The following is a 12,317-nucleotide window of genomic DNA, read 5'->3' on the forward strand; positions in this document are numbered from 1 at the left end:
TTGTCCTTATTTGGGTCTTAGTCGTTTTTGGAACCAAGTGCATAAGGATGTTTAGCCCAGTAGTCTGCAATCAGTGGATGTTAGTGAAACGACTAAATAACTTCATAAATAGCAGCTATATTTTCTATCCCTTCTTCAGCTCCTAAAGTCAAGGAAATATATTCTGAAATAATCTTTAAAATTCAACTATAAAGCTATAAAGAAAGCTGTGGAATACTATTCAACAACAAAAAGGACATACTATTGGTATAACACACATATTAAATAAATCTGCAGGAGATTATATACAATTGAAAAGCCAGTCTGAAAAGCTTTCATATTGTATGATTCCATTTATATAACATTCCAGAAATGACAAAATTATGGGAACAGTGAGTAGATTACATGATTGCCAGGGGTCAGAGAGTAAGGAGTGGAATCTTGTGATGGAAAACATGTATCTGGGTTGTGTCAAAGTCAGTATCTTCTTTGTGATATTACATTACAGTTTTGCAAGATGTTACCATTGGGGAAAACTGGGTAAAGGGTATATGTGGTGATTTCTCTATTATTTTTCACAATTGCATGGGACACCACAATTATGGACACTTGATGGATACTTTTTGCTATAGGCATTCTTATAAACCTCTGTTAACAGTAGATCTATGTGAATGATCCTCAGAATCAGTACAAATGATTAAAACATTTAAAATTGACTTAATTAAAAAATTGACTTCACTAATCAAAACAATGCAAATTAAAACACAAAGAGAAGTCATTGTTCACTTGTCAGGTCAACAAAAATTTACAAATAAAATGTTCAGTTTTTGCAAGGGGACAATGCAATAGTATTCTGAACTGGGGCTAGTGAAACTCATTCTGAAAAATCATTTGGAAATAACTTGTCAAGAGCCAGAAACAAACTTAATGCTCAATAATTTGAAAGATGGTTAAATTTGCTGGTATGGTCTTATAATATTACATAACCATCTGAAATATATTTTGAAAAAACGCTAATAGCCTGGCAAAATGCTGCTGAATAATGTCGAAAATCAGGATAGAAAGTTATATATTGTGTGTTCCAAATCATGTTTAAAACAAAGCATATACATTCTTAAATACACATATACTTTCTTTCTTAAATATATTCCTAGGGGAAAATAAAAGTTAGTTGGTAAATAACAATACTAATAATATTATATCAAGAATGTGGATTTGGGGGGGTGCCTGGGTGGCTCAGGGGGTTAAGCCTCTGCCTTCAGCTCAGGTCATGATCTCAGGGTCCTGGGATGGAGCCCCACATTGGGCTCTCTGCTCAGCAGGGAGCCTGCCTCCCTCCCTCTCTCTGCCTGCCTCTCTGCCTACTTGTGATCTCTGTCAAATAAATAAATAAAATCTTAAAAAAAAAATGTGGATTTGGGGAGATTCTTTTTTTGTATTGTCTCAATTTTTTTAAATGATCAGAAAAAAAATTTTTTTTAATCTGGCCTATTAGCAGGAAAGATTAATTGATAGCCAGCTTAATTAAGTTTTATAACAAATGTAGACATTTAGAAAGTGATTAGGATATAAGTGTGGGTGGATTCTAATAAATTGAGTTGAGCTACTTAATATTTTTCTGGAAATAAATTATGAAGCTAATATAGGCTGTTTCTGAAATTTATTATGCAATTTTTTTTTTAAACCAAGTTTGACATCAAGAATCTTATCTTCACTGCAATGTAGCTTTAAAAGTTGTAAACATTCAGTTGAATGATCTGCTATTAGTTAAGCAGAATTAGCAGGGAGAAACCCTATAAGTGGAAGGGATGTTTGTAAAGCAGATGAGAAAGAGGACCTCTAGAGGAATTACGTGATTTTCCCAGAGTCACACACTGAATCAAAGGTATAAGATGAAGAAAACACAGGTCTCTGGACAACAAGGCTTGTTGTGCTTCTGCCATGGCACAGTATTATGTCACCAATCCCACATTTGGACATGGTTATGAGATCATTAAAGACAATAGTCAAGTATATTCCAGAAATATATATTCATGGCTAGCGCATTCATATCTATGGCAGTTTGCCAGGTAGACTATTCAATTTGCCAGTAGGAGATACAGAGCTTATCTACAGTGATGGCCACTTAATATCAGCTTGCTAGAGACCCCACCTACCCACCTTCCGGGTAGCAGGACCTTTTCCTTCCCCATGCCTTGCAAAATTCCTTTCCCTTTAGGGATTTATTCTGAAGTCAAATGAAGAGTTTTTTTCATGAATACTCTGAAGTCAGTCAGCATGCAATCTGTACCTCTACTTGTCTTCTGGATTATGTGGTTCCAAATATGAATCTCTTTTTGCTCAGAATTCTTCTGTTGGCTACTAATCACTTTTTGTCCGTTGAGATCCGTTGCTACAATCATGTTTTTTTCTCAGGATTAGGAGGTTCTTCAAAGGGAAGAATTCTGTGCTCTCCATTACCACATTGGTCCAAGAATGGACATAAATTCATTCTTTTTTTTTTAATGTTTTGGTTTTAAAAAATATTTTATTTATATATTTGACAGAGATCACAAGTAGGCAGAGAGGCAGGCAGAAGTTGGGGGTGGGGGAGCAGGCTCTCCACTAAGCAGGGAGCCTGATGTGGGACTCAATCCCAGGACCCTGGGATCATGACTGAGCCGAAGGCAGAGGCTTTAACCCAGTGAGCCACCCAGGGGCCTCTAAATTCATTCTTTTAATTCGTGGAGCAGGATACTAGATACAATGGCTATAACATATATAGATAATGAGATAATAAAATTTACCTGTTGAGTTTGTTGTCAGGATAAATGATTATTTAATCAAAAGCTTAGCATAATATTAAAAACCATTGCTTAGTATAATATGATTATACTATAATTTCCATAATGTACTATATATACCATACTAGAATTACCTATAATACCCTAAGTATAATATAAATATTAGCTGTTTTTTTTAATTGTCCTCAGACTGAAGGAGATGTCATCAATAAGTTATTTTTTGTAGCTGTATCTCTAGCTTCCTATGAAAAACATGAAGTTTTTAAAAATTCTATCTCTTCGACATGCACTCAGGCCTACTTTACACCACTTTATGAAGTCAGGCTCTAAGAAAGTGTGGCCTACAGGGAGGAAAGAATTCTCCATCTCTCAGGCATTGTCTGTCCTATGATCTGTCTCTTTTCAGGATGATTGAATATAAGATTATTCACTGATTTATGGGGAGACCTCACCCCCTGCCAACTAGAAGTATTGGCCTTGGAAACACAAATAGAACATTCTCTTCATAATATAATAATCCAGTATCATTATGGTTCCTAAAGTATATATTAAGTCTTAAGTAATATGTGAAAGAACTATAGTCCAGTCCAGGTTTGACTTGATCCAGAATTGCCTAGTTCTTTTGTACATATTTATGTACATTATAAAGTGAAACTTTAGGTGCACTAAGGCTGGCTGGCTGCAGTAACTAAGTGGTAAACCATGGCTCAACGACAAACATAATTCCATAAGAATAACACTTTGCAAGCACATCATAGCTAAATTTCATATGTAAAAACCAAATATTTCTCCAAAAAAAAAGTCCCAAGTGAACTAACTATGCCTATAATGCAAACCTTTGTGTTGTTATACAGAGTGGTTTAGCTCTTTAAAAATTGCTGCTCTCAAATGCCTTTATTTCTGCAATGGTCTTTTACTTTACATTTGAATAACTAAATAGCTCAATGAAACATTTAAGTGATTTTTCCAAGAACAAAGACATGCAAAGATGTGCTTAAAGAGAAAAGGGAAAGTCAAGAGGAAATTACTTAATTTCTTGGCTGAATCACCAGTGCCCCATTTCTTCTGACTTTTGGGTATGTGATGAGCTTCATTAGCTGGTCGTGTCTCTGAGTACAATGCACATTAAGTGATTTGCTTCCCTTTTTGCTCACCCTACATTTACATTTCACAAACAGAAGAACTAATAAGAATAGTTATATAATTCATATGGAGTTCTTCCACTGAGCAGAATTTGTTCCAGATCTCTTTTGCCTGGTCAGAAACTGAGCTAGTAATTTGAACAAGGAACATTGGAAGTTAATTAAATAGATAAATGGTGGTTAGTGCTAGAAGGAAACAGGTGTAGCTACTTCTAGGAGCAGCCATCACCCTGGGACTGAGTAAAAGTAAACAGAAGAGGATTTTAGACATTTAGAGGACAGCCCTACAAGGCACATATTCAGACCTCTGAAAAGACTGTGGATGCCATAGAAATATGCTCTGCCATTATGATCATGGAAAAGCTAGATGGAAGTTATCTGCCTGTGAGCCCACCTCTGTGGACCTGGGGGCACTTACCACTGGAGCAGGAGGGCTGGGGCCACTGTGGTAAATACTGCCAGGATTCCTTGCTGCTGGTCCATTTGCCATCATATGGAGAACAAAGTAGCAAAAAAAGAATTAAGTTGCTTTTTCAAATCTTGTACTGTCCCTTCAGTACCCCCATTGGAAGATCGCAACATAGCACCTGCTAGCAAAAGAGAAAGTATTTTGCTAGACTCCAGTTCTAGCATTGGAAAGTAGGACTAGGAAGAGTAGGAGACAGGAAGCAAATTTGTTATTATTGTTGTGATCTGGGTTAGAAAAAAAAAATACTCTTTTTCTGTTAAGGAATTGGGATTTACAATAACCTTAGTCTTGGAACCCCAGGGTAAGAAATTAACATAAGAAGTGGTTTTTAGGTATTGATACTTGAGATTTGTTGTAAAGCAAAAACATTCACTGGAGGAGAGAAGGGGGCACACATACTTTCCATCTAGCTTGCACAGGATTTCCATAGATAAAAAACAGCACTGAAAATGAGCCTGCAATCACATATTACAAACAAACTACCATGGTACAAAGCAGACGCATGGAATAGCAGAGGAAAAAAACAAAACAAAACAAAACATGGGTTTTATAGACCAAATATAAACAAGCAGTCAGACAGTATAAAATAAGCATGTTTAAAATAGTTAATGTCATAAAAAGGAAAACAAGGAAATATGAAAGAAAAGTTAATTAAAATAAAGCAACTAAGAGAAATAGGAAAAAAAAAAGACACTGAAATTAAACATTAATGATTTCTGCTTCCAGTTAAAATATAGGACGTGAAAGGCACATGGTAACAAAAACATTAACAAAATTAAAATCATTTTTTATGAGATCAGCAAAGTACAATAAACAGAAGAATGCCTAAATGAACTAATACTCAGGAAGAAATGAGATATTCATAAATGAACAAATTCATACTTGGGAGTAGGCAGCTAATCAAAATATGGGCAGTTGAAGAATTGGCCCACCAAAGATGGAGATCAGGAAAAACCAACTAAGCTTTAGACAGCAGTGTGGGTTTGTGGGAGACACTGAAATCTGGAGGTAGACTATAGCAGATTGAGTTTTCAAAATGGCTTCAACCATATATTCCATCCTACATTCTCTTTTCTACAATGTGACATTGACATCCTCCCATCAAGTAGTAGTGTCCATGATCCCTCTTGAATCTGGTCAGGTTTCAACAATGGTGGAAACAATTGTGACTTTTGAGGCTGAATCATAAAGGTGATACAGTTCTCTCTGACCTTCTTGGGACACATGATTTTGCAACCTTGAGTGCAATGTAAGGAGTCCATGTGTGATATGATGTGTGGGGATGGTCTGGTCATCCCAAGTGGAGTTCCCAGGCAATAGTTGATACCAACCAGCAGGCCTGTAATTAGACCATCTCAAGATAATTCCTGTTCCTTGCCATTAGGTTACCTCCAGCCAGGTCCACATAATAATTTTTATTTTTTTAAATTTCAAGTAGGCTCCATACCCACTGTGGAGCTCAACGTGGGGCTAGAACTTCCTGTCCTGAAATAAAGACCTGAGCAGAGGTCAAGAATCAGACACTTAACTGACTGAGCCACCCAGGCACCCCCATAATAAAATATTTTTATCTCAAATATTACTTTTTTTTTTAAGACTTTATTTGAGAGAGAGAAAGAGCAGATGGGGAGAGAGGCAGAGGGAGAGAGACAGGCAGACTCCCTGATGAGCAGGGAGTCAGACACAGGGCTCAATCCCAGGACCCTAGGATCATGACCTATGCTGAAGGCAGGTGGTTAACTGACTGAGCCAGCCAGGCATCCCTCAAGTATTATCATTTTGTTTCAACTGAAATATCTTCATTTCAAATGTTTAAACTGTTAAATTTAGTGTAATAGATAACCAGAATAAGCTCCAGATTTAAAAATAAATTATTTTGAAAATTCTCTCTCCACATGCCACTCACATCCAAATATTTCCAAGAAAGCTGCATTGGAGGAAAGGCTGGACAACCAGAATAAACTGTACATTTCTCTACATCCTTGCAATGTTTGGATTATGAATCCTGCTGGAGTTGAATCTGAAGATGAGCCAAAATTACCTGAAAGTAACCTGACCTACTCCGAGCTCAAATACTTAAAAAAAAAAAAAAAAAAAATCATTATCATCAAAGACTAATAACAGTTGAGTTTAAAAATATATATATGGCTTGACTGTTTGCAACATGACTCTTGGAAGAATCTGAATTATCATTCTTACCCTACCTGAGGAAAGGGCTTATGCTTTGGGAAGAATCAAAACAGAACAAAAATTATGCTTTAGCTTCACTGTTGTTTTACATATAATCTCTATAAATCAATTTTTTAACAGGCATGAAAATAAAAATGGAACCCATAATCAAGAAAAAGACAACAATAAAAGTAGACCTAGAGAAGATAACCCGTTTATTAGACTTTATAGAGAACTTTAGTACAACCACTATAAATACTGAAAGCATATATCAGAAAATATGGATGTAATAGGTTAAATATGTGGTATTTCAGGAAAGAAGTAGAAACATCAGGAAGAAGCAAACAAATTTTAGAACTTAAAATTTTTTTGAAAAATACAATATCAGAAATAAAAAATTATCAGTGTCTGGGTGGCTCAGTCAATTAAGCATCTGCCTTCGGCTTAGGTCGTAGTCCCAGAGTCCTGGGATCAAGCCCCACATGGGGCTCCTTGCTCAGCTGGGAGCCTGCTTCTCCCCTGCCTCAGTTCCCCCTGCTTGTGCTTGCTCTCTGTCTCTCTTGCTCACTCTCGCTGTCAAATAAATAAATAAAAATCTTAAAAAAAATTATCAGTTGGGTTTAACAGCGGGTTTGATAGAAGAAGGGGTTATCGAATTTGAAAACAGTTCAGTTGAAATTAATCCAGAGAGAAAAAGGGTTGAAAAAAAACATCAGCATCAACAGCTTATGAGATAATATCAAGTGGTCCAACATACTTGTGTGCTTTAAGTTCCAAAAGGGGTAGAAAGAGAGAATTGGATAGAGAAAATATTTAAAGAACAAATAATGGCAAAAGAAAAAAAATTATTTATTTTGACAAAAAACAAAACAAAACAAAAACCAAACATGGACTCCTAAATCTCAATAAATCCTCAAAGTGAAAAATAAGAATTTACACCTAGGCATATCATAGTAAAATTGTGGAAAACGAAAGATAAAGAGCAAATCTCAAAAAAAAAAAAAAAAATCTTGGGGAAAAAGAATACATTATAGGGGAACAACAATAAGAACTCCGCCTGACCTCCCCTTAGAATAAATGCAAGCCAAAGGAATGATATTTTTAAAGGACAGAAAGAAAAAGAGAAAGAGAAAGAAAACAATTGTCAACATAAAACATTAAGGGAAAATAACTTTCAGAAATGAAGGCAAAATAAGGATATTTTCTGATAAATACTGAGAGAATTCAATATAACAGATTTCTACTACAAAAAAAAAAAGGGGGCTAAAGGGGTTCATTCCCATGGTAGGGTTTACTCTACAAGTGCTGGGCCTTGCAGATTTGTTCTTTTTCCTTCTGGACAAGAAGCCTTTGCCACAGCCATGTTATGACAGATCATTGGTCAGGCCAAGGAGCGTCTGAGCTTGATCCCCATTTTAGTATTTATTGGGGCAGGAGGTACTAAAGCAGTGCTGTAGTCTTGTGACTGGCATTGTTCAATCCAGACGTTAGTTGGGATAGGAAGAATAACCCAGAACTCTGGAACAAACTGCATCCCAGTGATCAACACAAGTTCTGCTCAGTGAATGTAGGTTACAGAAAACTGAAGAAAGAAGGTCCAGATTTCTCAATGAAACGTTTCAGTATAAAGCTGCTTAGACTGAAGATATTCCAGAAGGCATCCACACAGTTTTCCACTTACCCAGAAAATATTTCCCCTTTAAATGCATGAAATCATGTTGGTGTATTGTGTTGGGATTTACACTGAATAATAAATATCTGAAACTTGGTATGTGTCACTATTTAATGCTGAAAATCTGTTCCGAACTTTATAACAAGGGTATAGGAAATAAACCTAGAATTTAAGGGGAAAATGCTAGAAGAAGCTCATCAGGCTGCATGAAAATGAAACCAAATTGATGCTCATATTTACAAAAAAGAATGGCGAGCGCTGGAAATATAGATAAATATAAATACTATTTTATTTTAATTTTTAAAAGGATGGTTGACCTTATAAAACAAAAATAAAAAAATAACAATGTATTATAGGAGTTGTAGCATGAGAAGTGAAATATATAACAGTAACACAAAGGAAGGGAGAAATTAAATGGAGATGTGTAGTTGTAAGATTCTTCCCTTAATGGAAACATGGTTTAATATAATTCCAAGGTAGTCTATGGTTAATGAAGGATGCATATAATAATCTGTAAAGTAGGATTTCTTAATCTGAGCTTTATTATCATGTTGGGCCAGAAAATCTTTGTCCCGGAGGCCTATCCTATCCATTTTAAGATATTTAGCAGCATCCCTAGCCTCTACTTACTAGATCATTTGTACCCATTATTCCAAATGTGATAACCAAAATTTATTCTGATGTTGCCAAATGTCCTTTGGGAATCATTATCTTCCCCTGTTGAAAACCACTGCCCTAGAGCAATCACTAAAAGACACAGTAAAGGATACACACGCACATAAACACACCCCCAAAGAGTTATAGCTATACATCCAATAGAAGAGGTAAAAGGGAATATAAAAAGCAAGGAAACATGATAAAGAACTCAATCGAAAAGAGCGCAGTAAAAGAAAAAGAAGGAAGAACTGATAGGACAAATGAAAAACAAATTACAAATGGTAGCCTTAAACCAACTCTATAAATAATGACTTTAAATGTAAATGGGCTAAGCACACCAATTAAAAACTAGGGAGGGTTTTTTTTTTTTTCAGAGTTTATTAAAAAAAAAAAAAAAAAGGCCTCCATGTGTCGTTCACAGTGATGCACTTTTAATGTGAAAACATAGATTAAAAGGAGGAATGAAGAAAGATATAACCGTGCAAACACTATAATCATAGAGCTGTTGTGATTATATTAATATCAGACAAATTAGACATTAATATAAAGAACATAACTAGTGATAAAGAGTGTTGGGAAAATGAAAAATTTTCATTCTACCCTTCTAGGTTCTGTGACTGGTCCAACAATTAATATGACAAAAGACAGAGAAAAACAAGAGAAACACAAATTTAATAACCTATGTATGGGAGCCCCCAAAAGATATGAAACTCAAAAGGCAGCCAGACAATTGAGGTTTCTGTCACATCCTATGTTAAGGAAAAGTGCAGAGGTCTGGGGCTACCAAGGAGAGGAAGGCCATTCATAGGAAGGGGGGAGGGGGCGGTGTTTGGGAAACCAAGCATGCCCTGTTGTGCACGTCAATTTCTTTGGTAAAAAATTATCTCTGGCAATAGTTCTTTTTCTGGTACAGAAATTGCAAAATTTCACCATAAATAGGGAAATTTTTCTTTCTTTTATACAGGTAAGAGGGAAGTAAAGAGCTTTTCCTGAGGCCACTGGGCACTGATTGCCTTTAGTTTAAAATAATCCCCGTGCCCAAGTGGCATATATTGGGGGGACTTTCTGAGCCTCTTCAGAGGGATGTTTCATTATGATGAGAAGATGAATTCATTAAGAAGGCATAATGATCCTAACTTTGTATATATCTAATAATTGAATCTGAGACTCCAGCCGCCATAAAGAGACCATTTGGAGGAGAACTGAAATGCTCTAGCTGACAGATCCTGCTAAGCCTCCAGCTGGCAGCCAGGACAAAGGGCCAGCGATATAAGTGAGATCATTTAGACACTCTAGTTGTCTGACATCTTAGCTAGTATCATATGAAACACAAGAAACATCCTATTGCCTCACAGTATAGTGAGAAATAAATTGCTTTAAGGCATTAATTTTGGGGGTGTTTTTTATTGCAGCAATAGATAATAGAAATACTACCATCTGAAAAATCAAGAACTAGCAATAAAACCATATTATTTAGTGATATGAAAATCATAATTACGGAATTGGTTAAAAAAAATTTAAAGTGTTTGCCTCCTTGGTAATTTAAACTATTTGCATGTATTACTTTGATACAAATAAATATTTTTAAGAAAAAAAAAAACTTGTGAACTAGTAAAAAATTCTGAGGAAGTTGCCCAAGATTTAGTACATAAAAATGAAACTATGAAAGAGAAGTTAGTAGACTGGGATATGGAATGAGCAAGTATGATAGGCGTTCTAGAAGGAGAAGCAAGAAAGAATAGTGTTTGGAAATACTCAAGGAAATAATATCTAAAGTAATATCAACAGTTGATATGAATCTTCAGATCTATAAAAGGCAATTCCTCAGGAAAATTTTAAAAAATTCATATATGGACACATCGTATCAAAACTAAAAATCATCTATCCAAGTCATAAAGATCTTCAAAAGAACCCAGCAAAGAAACATTTTATATTTAATGGGAACCATGACTCTCAGCAGACTACTCAACACCATTAATAAAAACCAGAAGATCATGGAATAATGCATCCGAAGTGCTGAGAGGAAATAAACCAATAACCAACTAAAATATTGTTCAGCAGTGAGAGCAAAGTAAATGTCTTCTCTGCTATCTAGAAAGAAATACAACTATGGCATTTACTGTTAAGATACTGGAATGCTTTCATACTGGTTGGTAAATATCTATTGCCCTGAGGGCTTAGGTATCCCTTAAGACACTCCCTCTCCTCTCTCTAAAATCCAGCCATTAGAAGGTTAATTGACTGGCATGTAAAGAGGCTTCCCGCACCTTGTTCCAGCCCTGTAACTGGTATCTATCCTGATTGGTAGGACCCTGCCTCTGCCAAATTCTACATCCTATGTACTACCATTGCACGTTCAGAGAACCCCCAAAGAACTGGCCTATTCCTCGCCTGAGCCTATCACTTGGCACTGGTGGTGGGGGGGGGGTAGTCCTTGTGGGTCACTGAAAGTGTGTGTAGGCCTGCAAGCCAGGTTGCTGTGGCGGCCATGTGCTAGCTCTCTTTATGCAATGTTCTCTGCTAAAGTGGGCCTCTATTCTATTGTAGCAGCACTTGTACCTTGAGGGGCAAATGTCCAGCACCATTCTGGCTCTGTCCCCAATGCTGTGGCCACCTACTGCAGGCTGGTACTCCTTTGGATTCACCTTTGAATGGCCATTTAAAGGAATTGTAATCTCCTTAGGACTTTGACTCTGAGAAGCCATGAAGAAACAGAGAAATCAGCTAACAGCCAGTAACAAAGGCCACCTTTGCCCCTGGCAGGTGCTACAAGTTCTTCCAGCACAGGAGACATTCTGTGACAGACATGAGGCCGTGGAGGATGGGCAGACCCATATGGGTAGTTTGGAGCTAGAGGATGCCCTTTTTATTACCATACTGATTTTCAGTTTTATTTGCTAAAGCCTGTTTTATACCCTCCCTCACAGGCACACATTTGTCTTTTTTTTTTTTAATGTATTTTAAATTTTTGTTTATTTTTTTATTATTACTATTTTTTATTAACATATAACATATTATTTGCTTCAGGGGTACAGGCCTGTGAATCATCAATCTTATACAATTCACAGCAGTCACCATAGCACATACCTTCCCCAATGTCCATAACCCAGCCACCCTATCTCTCCACCACCAACCCCCCCCAACCCCCAGCAACCCTCAGTTTGTTTCCTGAGATTAAGAGTCTCTTATGGTTTGTCTCCCTCCCCAGTCCCATCTTGTTTCATTTTCCCTCACTTCCCCTCACGAACCCCCGCCTTGCCTCTCAAATTCCTCATATCAGAGAGATCACATTTGTCTTTAATAAAAATCAGAACCAAATTATGTACTGCTTGCTCTGTGCCAAGCATCACTGTAAATATATATTAGTGCATTTGGATAATAGAATTATCACTATCACTCTCATTTTACAAATGGTAATACTAAAACATAAAGAAGATAATAAAAAC

At 36.4% G+C, this 12,317-nt stretch overlaps 1 pseudogene; it reads left to right on the forward strand.

Annotated features, from left to right (window-relative positions):
• The first annotated feature begins 7,903 nt into the window (after nucleotides 1–7,903).
• LOC111156142 lies at nucleotides 7,904–8,253 on the forward strand (annotated as a pseudogene).
• The last annotated feature ends 4,064 nt before the right edge of the window (nucleotides 8,254–12,317 follow it).

Source organism: Enhydra lutris, unplaced genomic scaffold (assembly GCF_002288905.1).
Source record: "Enhydra lutris kenyoni isolate GAN:26980312 unplaced genomic scaffold, ASM228890v2 scaffoldscaffold3, whole genome shotgun sequence".
Lineage (NCBI taxonomy): Eukaryota > Metazoa > Chordata > Mammalia > Carnivora > Mustelidae > Enhydra > Enhydra lutris.